The sequence below is a fragment of the Triturus cristatus genome, chromosome 7, assembly GCF_964204655.1.
Source record: "Triturus cristatus chromosome 7, aTriCri1.1, whole genome shotgun sequence".
Lineage (NCBI taxonomy): Eukaryota > Metazoa > Chordata > Amphibia > Caudata > Salamandridae > Triturus > Triturus cristatus.
Window position 1 is genome coordinate 658,090,269 of NC_140590.1, and position 15,660 is coordinate 658,105,928.

Consider the following 15,660-nt stretch of genomic DNA (forward strand, 5'->3'; position numbering starts at 1 on the left):
GGGAATCCTGATGGCACTGGATGTGTGAAGCGGTGGCTCGTTGAACCTACAATAAAACTTGTTTTTTTACAACAAGTGCTTGGACAATCCTATTATTTTAATAGGCTACAACATATTTTTGGCGACGAGCGGGCGAGCCATCGCAAGGAACATCATATGGTGGATTGGATTTGTCTGGATTTAATCTGGTGTTCCTACATCCGACAGTTTACGACGCGCCGCGTGGTAGCAAAGTTGTGGTACCTTTGGACTTACGTACCAGTGTTGTGCCAGCGCTCTTGTAAAGTCATTTCAGCGAAACAGTTCCAAGAGTTGTGATTTTTAACTCTTAGCGGGACTGCTGAGCGGAAAAAAAAAGGACAACTAACATCGTGGCAACTCCTGTGCCTGTTTCAAGCGGTAGGAATACCTGGTTGTGGAGACGTCGCTGTCGGACAGTCTGAGAGCCGTTGTGAAGAGGCGACGCTGTTCGGTCCATCAAAGAGCCGTTAGTGTGCCAGTGGTTGTTTCCCCGAGGAGCTCTGAAGAGGAGTGATGACGTACTAGAATGGTACGCGACGTGTTGGTGGAAGCTTCGTTGACAGCAGCCTATCAGAGGTAATGTTGACGTACTAGCATTGTACGCAACGGATTGGTGGAAGCATTGTGGGCAGCAGCCTATCACGAGCGAAGACGCTTCCGCTGCGACGCTTCAGACGCGTCAGTTTCTCGTCAAAGAAACCAAAGCTTCCGTGAGGTGCCGAGTTCGTTTTTCTTCGTCCACGTAATGACCGAATCAGCGGTCTAGGGACATCGGCTGGTGACTGAGTCTTTTTCAAAAAGACGTGAAAAGTGAATCACTCGTCTGGGAGGCTGTGGACATTTTCGAGGACTTTGAAGGTCAAGTGATTTTACTCCCGTTTTGGTCATTCTTCGTGAGCGTTTCATCCATCCAGTGTGTTTTTTTAGTGGTAATCTTTGGACTCCATTTGTGTTATCTACAGGTCTCCTGGCCATTAACAGTTGGGCTGAATTGGGAACAGTGTACTTTGTGACATTTTGTTGGTGGTTCTCTTAGAGTACGATGCAATCTGTAAATCCACCTCCCCCGTTCCTGGAAAGTCCGGGTGCGCCACCAATACAGTGGAGGCAATGGTTTGATGCCTTTGAAACTTATGTGGGGGCCATTGGTGCTTCGCGCTACAGAGCGGAAAGGAAAAAGTTTCTACTATTAAATTCATTAGGTTTTGAGGGAAGAGAAGTTTACAAACATCTTCCTGTGTTGGTCTTAGCTGAAGGTGAAGTTCTTGATGAATACCAAGAGGCTGTTAAGAAACTAATAATTAAGTTTGACGTTCAGCCAAGTTTGGTTGTTTTAAGACACAAGTTCTTTAAGAGAGCACAAGTACAAGGAGAAAATGTAGATACCTATCTAAGTGCGTTGAGAAAGTTGTGTGCTGAGTGTGATTTTGGTGATTACAGAGATCAGTTGGTAAGAGATCAATTTATTGCGCACTGCGCAGATAAGCAGATACAACAAAAACTACTCACAATGGGGAATCCTAGTTTGGAGGAAATTATAAAAGTGGCAAAAAGTTTGGAGTTGGCTCAAAACTCTATAAAGGAGTTGGGTAGTGGGTTGGTCACAAAAGATACTGTTAGTGCGGTTGCAACCACTAGTGCTGTGGGGAACACTATTAGAAAAGATAAAAATCAGTTCAAGGGCCCCTTCAAGAAAACTAATATATGTTACCGTTGTGGGTATGCTCCGCATGGGAAGGATAGGTTTTGTCCCGGGAGAAATGCTAAATGTCATAAATGTGGCAGACTGGGACATCTCGCCAAGGTGTGTCAGTCGAACTTGTTGAAAAATGAGAAAGTGAACAGTGTTGGCAAAGACGAGAGTTTGGATGAGAATGAGTTGGTGCAAGAGTTTCAGGATATGATTGTGACTGTTGTTGATGAGAGTGTAGTTTCTGGAAATCCTGCAGATTGTGTGGATCCATATGAAGAAATAAAGGTGGGTGATGTGACTTTGAACTTGTTGGTGGATTCGGGAGCACGTATCACGATGATCACCCATGATTTGTTTAAGAAGTCCTGGGGTAACAGACCCTTGTTTCCACCAGATAGAGCACCTGTCTCCTACGAAGGACGGAAGATAGATCTGGAGGGATTTATTGAAGATGTGCTGGAGTTTAAGGGGCGCAAGATCCATGGTAAAATCTATGTGGCTGTGCGTGGTCTCAACATTCTAGGGTGGTTTCACCAAGGTTTGTTCGGCATGATATTGAGACCAGGTACGAGTGAACAGGTGTTGGTTGTGCAAGACTGTTTGGGTTCTGACAAATTGGAAAGTGATTTTCCAGGTGTTTTTTCTGATTCGTTGGGGAAAATTAAAGGTTTCAGACACAAAATTAAGATCAAAGATAATGCTATCCCGGTTAAGCACAAGGTGAGGTCTGTGCCTTTTAGTCTTAGAGCTGACCTTAAAGCAGAGTTGGACAGGCTAGAAAAATTTGGTATAATAGAGCCAATTGAGTCTAGTTTATGGCTTAGTCCATTGGTGGTCGCACGTAAACGCAATGGCGAGATCCGTTTATGTGTTGATTTGAGGAGTCTCAACAAGGAAATTTGGGTGGATGCACATCCTTTACCAAAAATTGGGGATTTATTGGAGGAACTGAGAGGTGCTGAATGGTTTTCTAAAATTGATTTAGCTTCGGCTTACCATCAGGTGTTGTTGGATGTGGACTCTCGACATTACACAGCTTTCAATTCACCTTTTGGGTCATTCCAATTTTGTAGAATGCCTTTCGGGTTGGCGTCGGCAGCGTCTGTCTTCCAGAGAGTTATGCAATCTGTGTTACAGGATGTGAAAGGGGTGGTGATCTTTCAGGATGATGTATTAATTTTCAGTAAACATTTAGATGAACATGACAAAGTCCTTAGAGCTGTTTTAACCACTTTTGAAGAAAAAGGGATTGTAGTTAAGAAAAGCAAATGTGAATTCTGGAAGAAGGAGATAGAGTTTTTGGGACATTTGGTCTCCGGTGTGGGTGTGAGTCCGAGGCCTGGTTTGGTTAAGGCTGTTGTGGAGTGTCCTTGTCCCAAGAATAAAGACGAGCTGCGTTCTTTCTTGGGGTTATGTGAATTCTATTCGCGTTTCATCCCAGGGTATGCCGGAAAAATGAAGGCGCTTTCCAATATGTTGAGATCTAATGTCACGTTTGTGTGGGATGAGTTGTGTCAAGAAACCTTTGAGTTGGTCAAGGCTGAAATGACAAATGCAAAGTCTTTAAGGGCTTACGATCCAATGATACCTTGTGTCATTACGGTGGATGCCAGCAACTATGGTTTGGGGGCAGTTCTTACCCAAGTTGTGGGTAATGAGGAGGTTACTATTAGTTATGCGTCTAGGCTTTTGAGAGATGCTGAAGTCAATTATTCTGTTATAGAGAAGGAACTGTTAGCATGCTTTTGGGCGTGTGAGAAATTTAGAACGTATGTTTGGGGCAGGAAATTTCAGATTCACACTGATCATAAACCGTTGGTTTATATTTTAGGAGGTGAGCGTGTAAAGTATGCAACTCCCAGAATTGCGCGTTTGACCACTAAGTTGTTGCAGTATAATTTTGTTACAAAGCATATTCCTGGAAAACAGAATGTCAGGGCTGATATGTTGTCTAGGCTGCCTTTGAGTGATGTTGATCCGTTGGATTTGGAAGAGGATAAGGAGGATTGTTTTATTGCAGTGGTAGATGCAGTTGACAACAAGGCTTGTAGTGAGTTGGAATGGAATGAGGCAGTGAAAGCTGATCTGTGTTTGGATAGTGTGAAAGAGTTTATTGTGAAGGGATGGCCACGAGAAAAAAATGTTAGTCAGGAAGTTCAACCCTTTTGGAAGGTCTCTGAAGAGCTGTCTATTGAAGATGGTGTGATTATGAGGGATGGCAGGTGTGTTCCTCCTTCAGGCATTCGGTCCAAGCTCATTGATTGTGCGCATGATGGCCATCTGGGGGCTACCATGACGAAAAGGCGTCTTAGATTGCATTACTGGTGGCCTTCTATGGATAAGGATATTGAAGAGAGCGTGAAGTGGTGTGGAGTGTGTTGTGGTGCGGAAAAGAAGCTGAGGGTTGCTACTCCTCCTCTTCAACCTATTGAGTTTCCCATGAGACCGTGGTCGAAAGTGGGGATAGATCTAGTTGGTCCTTTCAACTTTCTTCCGCATAATCTTCGTTTTGCTTTCGTATTAATGGATTTCCATAGCAAGTGGCCGGAGGTGAAGTTTTGTGCTACTCCCACTGCTAATAATGCCATTTTGTTTCTCAAAGAAATTTTCATGAGAGAGGGTTTCCCGGAGGTCATCGTGTCTGACAATGGTGTGCAATTTGTAAGCCAGGACATGGAGGATTTTCTGAAGGAGTCAGGAGTAAAACACTTAAAGAGCTCAGTTGGGCATCCACAGACCAATGGATTGGTGGAGAGAATGAATAGGGTCGTAGGAGATTGTATCAAATGGGCAAAGCAGAACTGTCTTGATATTGAAGGTGCGGTGAGGTCCATGTTGTGGTTCTATCGTACGACGCCTCATTCACTTACCAAAATTGCTCCTTTTGTGTCCTTGAAGGGGAGAATTCCCACTTCTACTTTGTATCCTGCTTGGTTATTGAGGACTGTGGCCAGCAAGGTGTCCTCTAAATTTGATCAGAATGCTTTGGAGGTACGTGTGAAGGTTGCTCAGGAGAAAATGGCAGACAGATATAATATTAAAAATTCTGTCAAGCTGATTGGGATTAATCCTGGTGATCTGGTTCGAATTAAAAGTCCGAGGTACGTCTGCAAGGGTGCAAAGAATTTTGGTGAACCGGTTCGTGTAGAAAGAGTGTGTGGTGGTGCTGTTATGGTTGAAGGTGGACACTGGTGGAACTTGGGCAAAGTAGTCAAAGTTCATTCCGATGTTGGTGTTTCTCCTTCATTGCATTCTAGTTCTACTGGGGGTAGTAGTACTGGGGGTAGCAGTGGGTTATGTATGGGGCCCAGAAGGTCCACACGTGTAAAGCAACTTCCGTGGAAGTTGCGGTAATGGGTACTATGATGTGGGGTAGAGTTATTTTGTTTTGTTTTTGGGTTTGTTTGTTTTATCGTGTTCTGTGTGCTTTTGTTTTTGTTTATTTCAAAGAGAGGTAATATGTTATGCCTAGCAATGCTTGTTAGGTATGGTGAATGTTCTATATGAAGTCACTATGTTCTGATGTCACAGGGTTCTGGGATGGTCAGTTGGGGAATCCTGATGGCACTGGATGTGTGAAGCGGTGGCTCGTTGAACCTACAATAAAACTTGTTTTTTTACAACAAGTGCTTGGACAATCCTATTATTTTAATAGGCTACAACACACTTCACAGATCTTTAAAAGACCATTTGCATGTTAATGAGGCCTCGCTGTTGTTTCACCCCTTCTAAGAGCCCCTGCAGCTCCACTCTGCCTATTGCTTAAAGATTCAGCCCACCCCCGAAATTTTTTCTTACCCCCCCCCCGAAATTTGGCTCTAGTTGCGCCTCTGAGTTAATGCACTGCAGAGGTCTGTGTGTAACCAGTGGGCCTCAGAGCTGAATCCTGGTTGGTGTAGTGGAGAATAGTGACTTGTGTATGTTTAGTGCTACGAGGTCCCAGTCTCTGACAGAAAGCACCGTGAATATGTAAATCATTATTTTAAACTTGCACTAAACACAGTTTAAAATAGGCTGATACAAAATGTGGAAAAAGGTTTAAGATAAAGTGCTTCCAAAATATAGATTTTAGTAATACCCAGTCTGTACATAGTGCAATTTGTTTTGTAACCCTCCATTAAAAGCACACACTTTGCAGCTAAGCTGGTAATTCCCTTGCAATAAAACTGTAATCAGGAAGCTTCAAGTGATTACGTCTATTAAAACAAATACCGTTTTCCAAGAGCCCTTTACATTTGTAGATTAACCAGTTGTGCACATTTAAATTTCTATCAGGCAAGCAGGGTCTCTGCCAAGAAGGCTTGTCTAGCTGTCTGCCCCTCCCTCGGTTTCCCAGCACAGGAGATTTCCTGCCTTACAATTCTGATGTGCATTTCAACTCTCATAATTAACCATCCCAGGATGGTTCTCTTATCTCAAAAAGTAAGGGGAAGTTTGGGCCCGTCATGCTCTCCGATCCGGCCCACTTCAACCACTGACCAACTACTAATCAGCACACTCCTAAAAGTGTGGCAATTCAGACTACTCCAGGCCCCCAAAGCTATAAGAATGGCTTGGGCGGCAGGTATTAGCCATGTTTTATGTATATTGAATTAAATAAACAACTGTTGTTATGCTCATCTGTAAATTAGGCCGACATCGCCACCATATGGCAGTCTGTCATAAGCGCCAGTGCTGACAATTAAGTGCCGGTGCTTAGCACCTAATACCACCAGCTCAAATAAAGCATTGGTTAAATCCCTAGATTGTTGGGGAACTGTATTTGTATATCGCATATCCCTCTCTTAGTTTTAACTATCTGCTCTTATTTCTTCCTAGGTTATATCTCTAATGTACTCCAACTGTAATTGTTTGGCAAGTGTGCTCTTGTAAAGCATTCTGATGCTACTGGGCCACTCCCTTGCTATATAAAATTACAAAACTAAAAATAATTTTTTAGTTTGGGAGCTGCATTCGTGTACAGCTTATCCCCCACTTAGTCTTGAATATTTGCTCTTATTTCTTCCTAGGTTCTATCTCTAATTTACTTCAGCTGCAATTGTTAGGTAAGTGGGCTCTTGTAAAGCATTCTGATACCTGTGGGCCATGTCCTCCCTCTATAAATCACTAAAATAAAAATAAAGAAATAAAACAAATACAAATATACTGAAAGTACAATGCTACTACAGAAAGTGAGCAGAGCAGCTCTGGGAATCTCAACAGCAGGCTTCCACACTCAGACTGAGCAGGGTTAGAGGATGTGGCATAACAACCTGAGCTGCCGACTTTGGAGCTTGGGAACCAGCAGTGCTTCATTTGAGCCGGTGGTTCCCAGTGCCCTAAGCCAGCACTTAATTGTCAACACTTATGTTTTTTTTACAAATTAAGCACTGGGAAGTAGACTCAAGTCTTGCTGTTCTCTCAAAATCATGTGATATTGAGCAAATCATTTAATCTACCTGTTCCTGCAAAACCGAATGTGTCCTTGTGTAACGTAACTAGTGGTCATGGAAAGCGCTCCAATACCTTCAGGTTGAGTTTGCGCTATATAAAACAGGAAAAAAAGTAAAGTAACACTAGAAACAGCACAACACAGTCCGAGCAGATACTGCCAGCAGCGCAGCACGCAGGCGTGCAACACCTATTAGGGTGAAAGGGCTTCAGGCCTCTGTCATGTGTCATTGTCCAGGCTGTTGCAGCATGCCAGGACACACACAATTCTTAATGTGACCTGCGCTGGGTTGCACATATTCTGTCTATCACATTACAAGTGTCTTAGGTAATAATACACCAGTAATATGGTGAATAGGACAACTGTCACATTTGCGATGGAGTATCCTGTGTGCCAAACTCTATGTAAGGCCCTTAGTATTCAAGATAAAACAAGTGTGTTAAGAGGGTGTTGTCAAGATGCCAAATGCACTCTTGTAACGCTTCCATACCTCCACCACCATCCATATACATCTAGCTGCTTGGAGTGCTCTTGCAGAGCTGCAGCCCCCAGGTGGTGGCCCCAGGACCACGGGGAGGTGACAGGGGAGAGAAAAGAGACGGCGAGAAGGCGTGCAGGGGAGTATGAGCAGGAATGCGGAGAGGCTGCCCAAATCCAAGATGGCGATGTCCCACTGACTGAGATCAGGGCCCCGTGATCGGGAGCTGGAGGTGGCTGTGGGTGTGCTGGGAGGCGGTGGTTTGGACCCACCAAGGGAGCAGCTGCAGCTGGAGGAATCCCCAAAATCACCTGGGCTGCCGTCTCTGGGAAAAAGTGAGCCGCGAAGGGGCCAATCGCACCCTTGAAGAAAGGCTGTGGGCATCAGTTTGAAGGCCCAATGAAGGATTGGTGAAGCTCTCTGGTGCACGTGGCTGCAGTCACTTGAGACCGGCTGCTTGTGCTGTTTCCCGAGTGGAGTGGAGGCTAGTGGGCCCGGCACAGCTTTCGAATCCTTCCTCTCTGCTGGGATCCGGAGCTACTGCCAGAGGAGCTGCAGGCTGATGCTGTAGCATGGTGGGGGCCCCAGTATTCAGTGGGACAATTCCCGCATAGTGGCCCCTGATGAGGGATCCTTGTCGGACCAGGCAACAGAGAGGAGTGGAAGCGCCTCCAAGACCTTGAAGGCTCTATTTGCTGCACGGGGCCCTGGCAGGTGAGCGAGCCACACTGACAACCTGCCCTTCTTTGGGTGAGCTGCCTTGCCCTCCCTAATCAGCAGGGGAGCCGAAAGCATCACACCTCCTGCGAAGGTGAGCCACAGCCGGAGGTCCCTCTACTTAATGTCTTCCCCCACCCTTCTCTCTCCTGCTTGGGCTGTACCAGTGGTGCTGCTGCAGCCTGCATTTGTGGCTGTGGGGAGGTCACCTGATGCAGACCTACAAGGAGTGAAGGCTAAAGAACTATCAGCACTGGCTGTACATGCTGCCCCCAGTAAGAGAGCCCAGGCAAGTGGGCCAGGAGGGCTTCCAAGCCCAGTGAGACTGGCTAGTGGTAAGTGGAAAATACCTCTGGATCTTGGGAGTCTACTACTCCTGTGGCTGAGTCTGTCACTGCCAGACTCGGCCGGAGGCCTACCCATGGGGACAGTCAAGGACCAGGGTGGTGCACAAGACCACATTTTGCTTGCATTGGGACTTTGGACTGCTCGGGACTATAAATGATATGGCAGGATTAGGACCCTAATGCGCACACCCAGTTGCGGATCAACACATATACCACTTCTGCCTCAGATCAGACTATGCCTCACAGTGACCCTTCCAAGTCACGACAATTAGACTCTGTGGTGGTGACAACCATCCTGTAAGCAATTCAGACTTTGCGGGAGGTGATGGAAACGAATATAGGAGAGGTGTGGGTAGATGTTGCCCTCCTACAGCAGGACCTTCAGAATGTGGTCAGCAGGGTAACAGAATCCGAAGGCAGAATTTAACTCCTTGAGGATGAAGTACCAACGCTTAAGGCAATGGTCTCTTGAGAGGCTACCACGGTACACACTTTAGAAAAAAACTGCTGAGGTTGCTGATAATAGGTTCCGGCGGAACAATTTGCACTTTGTGGGGTCCCTAGAAGAGGCTGAAAACACTGCACTAGAAGCATTTTTAGTGATCTGCCTTTAATCCTGGATTCCAGAGGCTGCTTTATCCGAATATAGCATGTTACACTGCATGCCATCACATCGCGTTCTATTACAACGCGGTCGTTACTATGACCGCGTAGTTAGAGCGCGATACCTCTACATCGCAAGTTATTAGATCGACTTGCTGTAGGGGGCACGCTGGATTTAGGAATAGTATAATTTACTATTCCAACTCCAGCCTACACAACAGTAGGGAAGGTGTTGGAATAGTAAATTATACTATTCCTTATGTTAGAGCGCCCCCTACAGCAAGTGAATCTAATGACTTGCGATGTAAAGGTATCGTGTTCTAACAACGCGGTTGTTGTAACGCAATGTGATGGCAGCGTTGTAAACTCTGTTTTCCGCTTTATCCCAGAGGTGTGTGGTAGAGCCTGCACATAGAACCCTGGCCCCAAAACCACTGCCTGTTGCCCTGCTTAGACCCATGATTGCTTTAGATTGATTTTTATAGATTGCAACAACAGCATAAGAGAGGTGAGCAAGAATGGTAACCTACAGTTTCATTCTACCCTTATCATGATCTTCCCCAACCACACCAGGGTGTTCCAGAAACAGAGGAAATCCTTCAAGGCGGTTAATTTGAATCTCCCTTCTATATATGTTGATGTACCCAGCAAATCTGAAGGTGTTTTACAATTCCTGATCTAACTTCTTTGAATCCCCAGAAAAAGCCTGGGACTGGGTAGCAGAGAGGAAAATGATCTGCTGCCAGGATCCTCAGTCGTTTCGAAGTTCAGCAACTGCAAATACCCAAGCAAGCCCAGCCAAAACCTTCATTCAAAATACCAAAGTCCAAATGGGTAGTGGATGCCACATAAAGGAGCCGGAATCGTCAAGGTAGGAAAGGGGTTGCCGCCGAGGGGAGCGTGTCACCTTTCTAAAGAGACACACAGTGAACAAAAGGGTAGTCAAGGGGCCACCTCAGAAAGAAAGGATATTGTGAGAATCATGGTTTGCCACCTCGCACTTGAGGGGGCAGGAGGTAGGGCGTTGGTGGGGGTGGTTGCTGATGGTGAACAAGATACCATTGGGACCCGGAGGAACACCTCAAGACCCCCATGCAGATATCCTTAATAGGAAAAGGTCCAACTTTAATACCCTATACTAGGTTAGAACCGGTTATGTTACATTGGGAACTTGGGGCGACAGATACTTCTTAGATGGAAGTGTGAGGTGCAGGGATTTAGGTGGGTACAGATGTTCAAATGATCTTGAATTGTTCAATTGTGCAAACTGGTCTGACAGCACACTCAAACACACATGACGCTAGCACATCCCCACCATTTGACCCTAGTTTGTCTGTGTAGTACGAACCATACAATTAATTACAGTCTCCAATGAAGGACCTCTATGTCATGACCTACAACATAAACAGCCTCTTAGACCATATTAAGTGAGTCATGATCCTCTTCTATGCCTAAAGGACCCATCCAGCTGAGTTGTTACTGCAGGAAATGCACCTTTTGGGGACCACATTGGCCTTTCTATGCAGATTTGGGTATGGACAGGGCATTTAATACATGCTACGCCAGGCGATCTAGAAGGGGTGTCAATCCTCCTACATAAATGCTTCCCAATGGCAGTAATGAACATAGTCCTGGATCCTCAGGGTTGGTATGTGTGAATTCAGGACTTGATTGAAGGGAGGCAGATCAATATCCTCATAGTCTATATCCCTCACTAAGCTCCTACTCTAACTCTAAAAGAAATTCACAACAGTAGTTATGGTACTCCCTCAAGGCATTGCAATTATAGGTGAGGATTTCCACACGATCCCCAACCCTTAAGTGAGCTCCTCGGTCCCTCCCACACACCAATGAACCCTGCGGTTGAAAGAACTCAAGGCCTGGATGGACTCTATTGGCCTCTGCGATATCTGAAAGACCTGGCACTCAGATGCCCGGCAGTATGCACACCTTCAGCGTCTGCCAAAACACTCTCGTGCATTGATGTCCTGCTTCTGCCAGCACCTGACATGCTCCATACCCCAGTTGTGAATTGTCCCTTAGAGGGTTTTCTGATCACTCCGTGGTGGTCCTTCACTTTTGGTCACCTGCGCGGGAAAAAAACCCTATGTGGCACCTGAATGCCTGGTATCTGGTGGATGACCACTTCACCAACCCTTTACACAACGAGCTCCAAACATACTTTGAGATTAATACAGACTCAGCGGCCTCAACAGGCACATTGTTGGCTGCTAGCAAGGCCACTATCAGGGGGGTGGCTAGATCACATCTTCCACAGGCTGAAAAGTCTAAGTATAGCCAGTTCACAGAGCATGAGATTCAAATCTTGCATTTTGTAAAGAAGTATAGCACTCTGTTGAGACACTACATGGACAACTTGTGCTTGGTAGAGCAGCACTATGGCTGTTGGCACTAGATGAGACACCCCAGTGCTGGAGGACATCGACCACACGAGAATGGGGCCAAAAATGGGAAAATCACAAATCTTGGTCATTGATGACTGGCTGGGTGTAGCTCTTCAGACTACTGAGTGCAATTGGCCCTACAGGGCCTACATAATGTGAAGCACTTCTTATATAGCACCCCCATCCCAGCTCATCTCCCAGAGTGCACGAGAGTTGTGTTCCTCAGCTGGCAGGCAGCACTCAGACTTATGAGATGGTATAAGAAGTTGACACAGCAAAATTCATTATGAAATGGCCGGTGGTTGAACTATACTCCGGTAAGGTTTCTGGCTATCAAGTTCCAGTACCTGTGTAAGTAACACAGCTAAATTAGCCTGAGTCTGAAGTCTACTGAAGCAGAAATGGGAGGGATGTGTGGAAACCATAGATGATGTAGGCTGGAGGGAAGCACACATGGCCCCCGTGAAATTGCAGTAGCCTGAAGGCTACAGCTAATTTAGCTGTGTTACTTATACATACCTTACTTTACATCACAACACCTGTGGCATGCTGGTAGGTTTCCTGACCCAAGTAATCCCGGTGCACCCATCTAGACGCAGATTTCTTTAATAAGACATGGCTATGCCCTGGCATCGCCAGGTACTGGAACTTGATAGTGATAATTTGGTGCACCTGGGCCCTTTCAACCGTGGCTGTTTACCACTGCGTTACAACAAACAAATGATGGACGGAATGCTGACAATGCATACGTTCTCCCCCAGTCAAGAGATCTGGGTTAAATCCATCGTTCTTTTGCCCACTACACCACCCCAGTTCAGACATGGCCATATGCAAATCAGTCTTGACCCTGTGCCTCATGGGAACAGTCCAGCCCGAACTGCCAAGCCATGTCTTCCCTGGACCGGAATCAAGCATCCTAGGACCGGTTTCTGGCTATCAGCCGTCATCAGCCAGGATAGCTTGACTCCAGTGGCGTAGTGAGCACGGGTCCCACGTCTGGGAATACCCATCCCACTTAGGGCGAAAAGCGTTACAACAAACAAATGATGGACGGAATGCTGACAATGCATACATTCTCCCCCAGTCAAGAGATCTGGGTTAAATCCATCGTTCTTTTGCCCACTACACCACCCCAGTTCAGACATGGCCATATGCAAATCAGTCTTGACCCTGTGCCTCATGGGAACAGTCCAGCCCGAACTGCCAAGCCATGTCTTCCCTGGACCGGAATCAAGCATCCTAGGACCGGTTTCTGGCTATCAGCCGTCATCAGCCAGGATAGCTTGACTCCAGTGGCGTAGTGAGCACGGGTCCCACGTCTGGGAATACCCATCCCACTTAGGGCGAAAAGCGTTACAACAAACAAATGATGGACGGAATGCTGACAATGCATACATTCTCCCCCAGTCAAGAGATCTGGGTTAAATCCATCGTTCTTTTGCCCACTACACCACCCCAGTTCAGACATGGCCATATGCAAATCAGTCTTGACCCTGTGCCTCATGGGAACAGTCCAGCCCGAACTGCCAAGCCATGTCTTCCCTGGACCGGAATCAAGCATCCTAGGACCGGTTTCTGGCTATCAGCCGTTATCAGCCAGGATAGCTTGACTCCAGTGGCGTAGTGAGCACGGGTCCCACGTCTGGGAATACCCATCCCACTTAGGGCGAAAAGCGTTACAACAAACAAATGATGGACGGAATGCTGACAATGCATACATTCTCCCCCAGTCAAGAGATCTGGGTAAAAAGAACGATGGATTTAACCCAGATCTCTTGACTGGGGGAGAATGTCTGCATTGTCAGCATTCCGTCCATCATTTGTTTGTTGTAACGCTTTTCGCCCTAAGTGGGATGGGCATTCCCAGACGTGGGACCCGTGCTCACTACGCCACTGGAGTCAAGCTATCCTGGCTGATGACGGCTGATAGCCAGAAACCGGTCCTAGGATGCTTGATTCCGGTCCAGGGAAGACATGGCTTGGCAGTTCGGGCTGGACTGTTCCCATGAGGCACAGGGTCAAGACTGATTTGCATATGGCCATGTCTAAACTGGGGTGGCGTAGTGGGCAAAAGAACGATGGATTTAACCCAGATCTCTTGACTGGGGGAGAATGTCTGCATTGTCAGCATTCCGTCCATCATTTGTTTGTTGTAACGCTTTTCGCCTTAAGTGGGATGGGCATTCCCAGACGTGGGACCCGTGCTCACTACGCCACTGGAGTCAAGCTATCCTGGCTGATGACGGCTGATAACCAGAAACCGGTCCTAGGATGCTTGATTCCGGTCCAGGGAAGACATGGCTTGGCAGTTCGGGCTGGACTGTTCCCATGAGGCACAGGGTCAAGACTGATTTGCATATGGCCATGTCTAAACTGGGGTGGCGTAGTGGGCAAAAGAACGATGGATTTAACCCAGATCTCTTGACTGGGGGAGAATGTCTGCATTGTCAGCATTCCGTCCATCATTTGTTTGTTGTAACGCTTTTCGCCCTAAGTGGGATGGGCATTCCCAGACGTGGGACCCGTGCTCACTACGCCACTGGAGTCAAGCTATCCTGGCTGATGACGGCTGATAGCCAGAAACCGGTCCTAGGATGCTTGATTCCGGTCCAGGGAAGACATGGCTTGGCAGTTCGGGCTGGACTGTTCCCATGAGGCACAGGGTCAAGACTGATTTGCATATGGCCATGTCTAAACTGGGGTGGCGTAGTGGGCAAAAGAACGATGGATTTAACCCAGATCTCTTGACTGGGGGAGAATGTCTGCATTGTCAGCATTCCGTCCATCATTTGTTTGTTGTAACGCTTTTCGCCCTAAGTGGGATGGGCATTCCCAGACGTGGGACCCGTGCTCACTACGCCACTGGAGTCAAGCTATCCTGGCTGATGACGGCTGATAGCCAGAAACCGGTCCTAGGATGCTTGATTCCGGTCCAGGGAAGACATGGCTTGGCAGTTCGGGCTGGACTGTTCCCATGAGGCACAGGGTCAAGACTGATTTGCATATGGCCATGTCTAAACTGGGGTGGCGTAGTGGGCAAAAGAACGATGGATTTAACCCAGATCTCTTGACTGGGGGAGAATGTCTGCATTGTCAGCATTCCGTCCATCATTTGTTTGTTGTAACGCTTTTCGCCCTAAGTGGGATGGGCATTCCCAGACGTGGGACCCGTGCTCACTACGCCACTGGAGTCAAGCTATCCTGGCTGATGACGGCTGATAGCCAGAAACCGGTCCTAGGATGCTTGATTCCGGTCCAGGGAAGACATGGCTTGGCAGTTCGGGCTGGACTGTTCCCATGAGGCACAGGGTCAAGACTGATTTGCATATGGCCATGTCTAAACTGGGGTGGCGTAGTGGGCAAAAGAACGATGGATTTAACCCAGATCTCTTGACTGGGGGAGAATGTCTGCATTGTCAGCATTCCGTCCATCATTTGTTTGTTGTAACGCTTTTCGCCCTAAGTGGGATGGGCATTCCCAGACGTGGGACCCGTGCTCACTACGCCACTGGAGTCAAGCTATCCTGGCTGATGACGGCTGATAGCCAGAAACCGGTCCTAGGATGCTTGATTCCGGTCCAGGGAAGACATGGCTTGGCAGTTCGGGCTGGACTGTTCCCATGAGGCACAGGGTCAAGACTGATTTGCATATGGCCATGTCTAAACTGGGGTGGCGTAGTGGGCAAAAGAACGATGGATTTAACCCAGATCTCTTGACTGGGGGAGAATGTCTGCATTGTCAGCATTCCGTCCATCATTTGTTTGTTGTAACGCTTTTCGCCCTAAGTGGGATGGGCATTCCCAGACGTGGGACCCGTGCTCACTACGCCACTGGAGTCAAGCTATCCTGGCTGATGACGGCTGATAGCCAGAAACCGGTCCTAGGATGCTTGATTCCGGTCCAGGGAAGACATGGCTTGGCAGTTCGGGCTGGACTGTTCCCATGAGGCACAGGGTCAAGACTG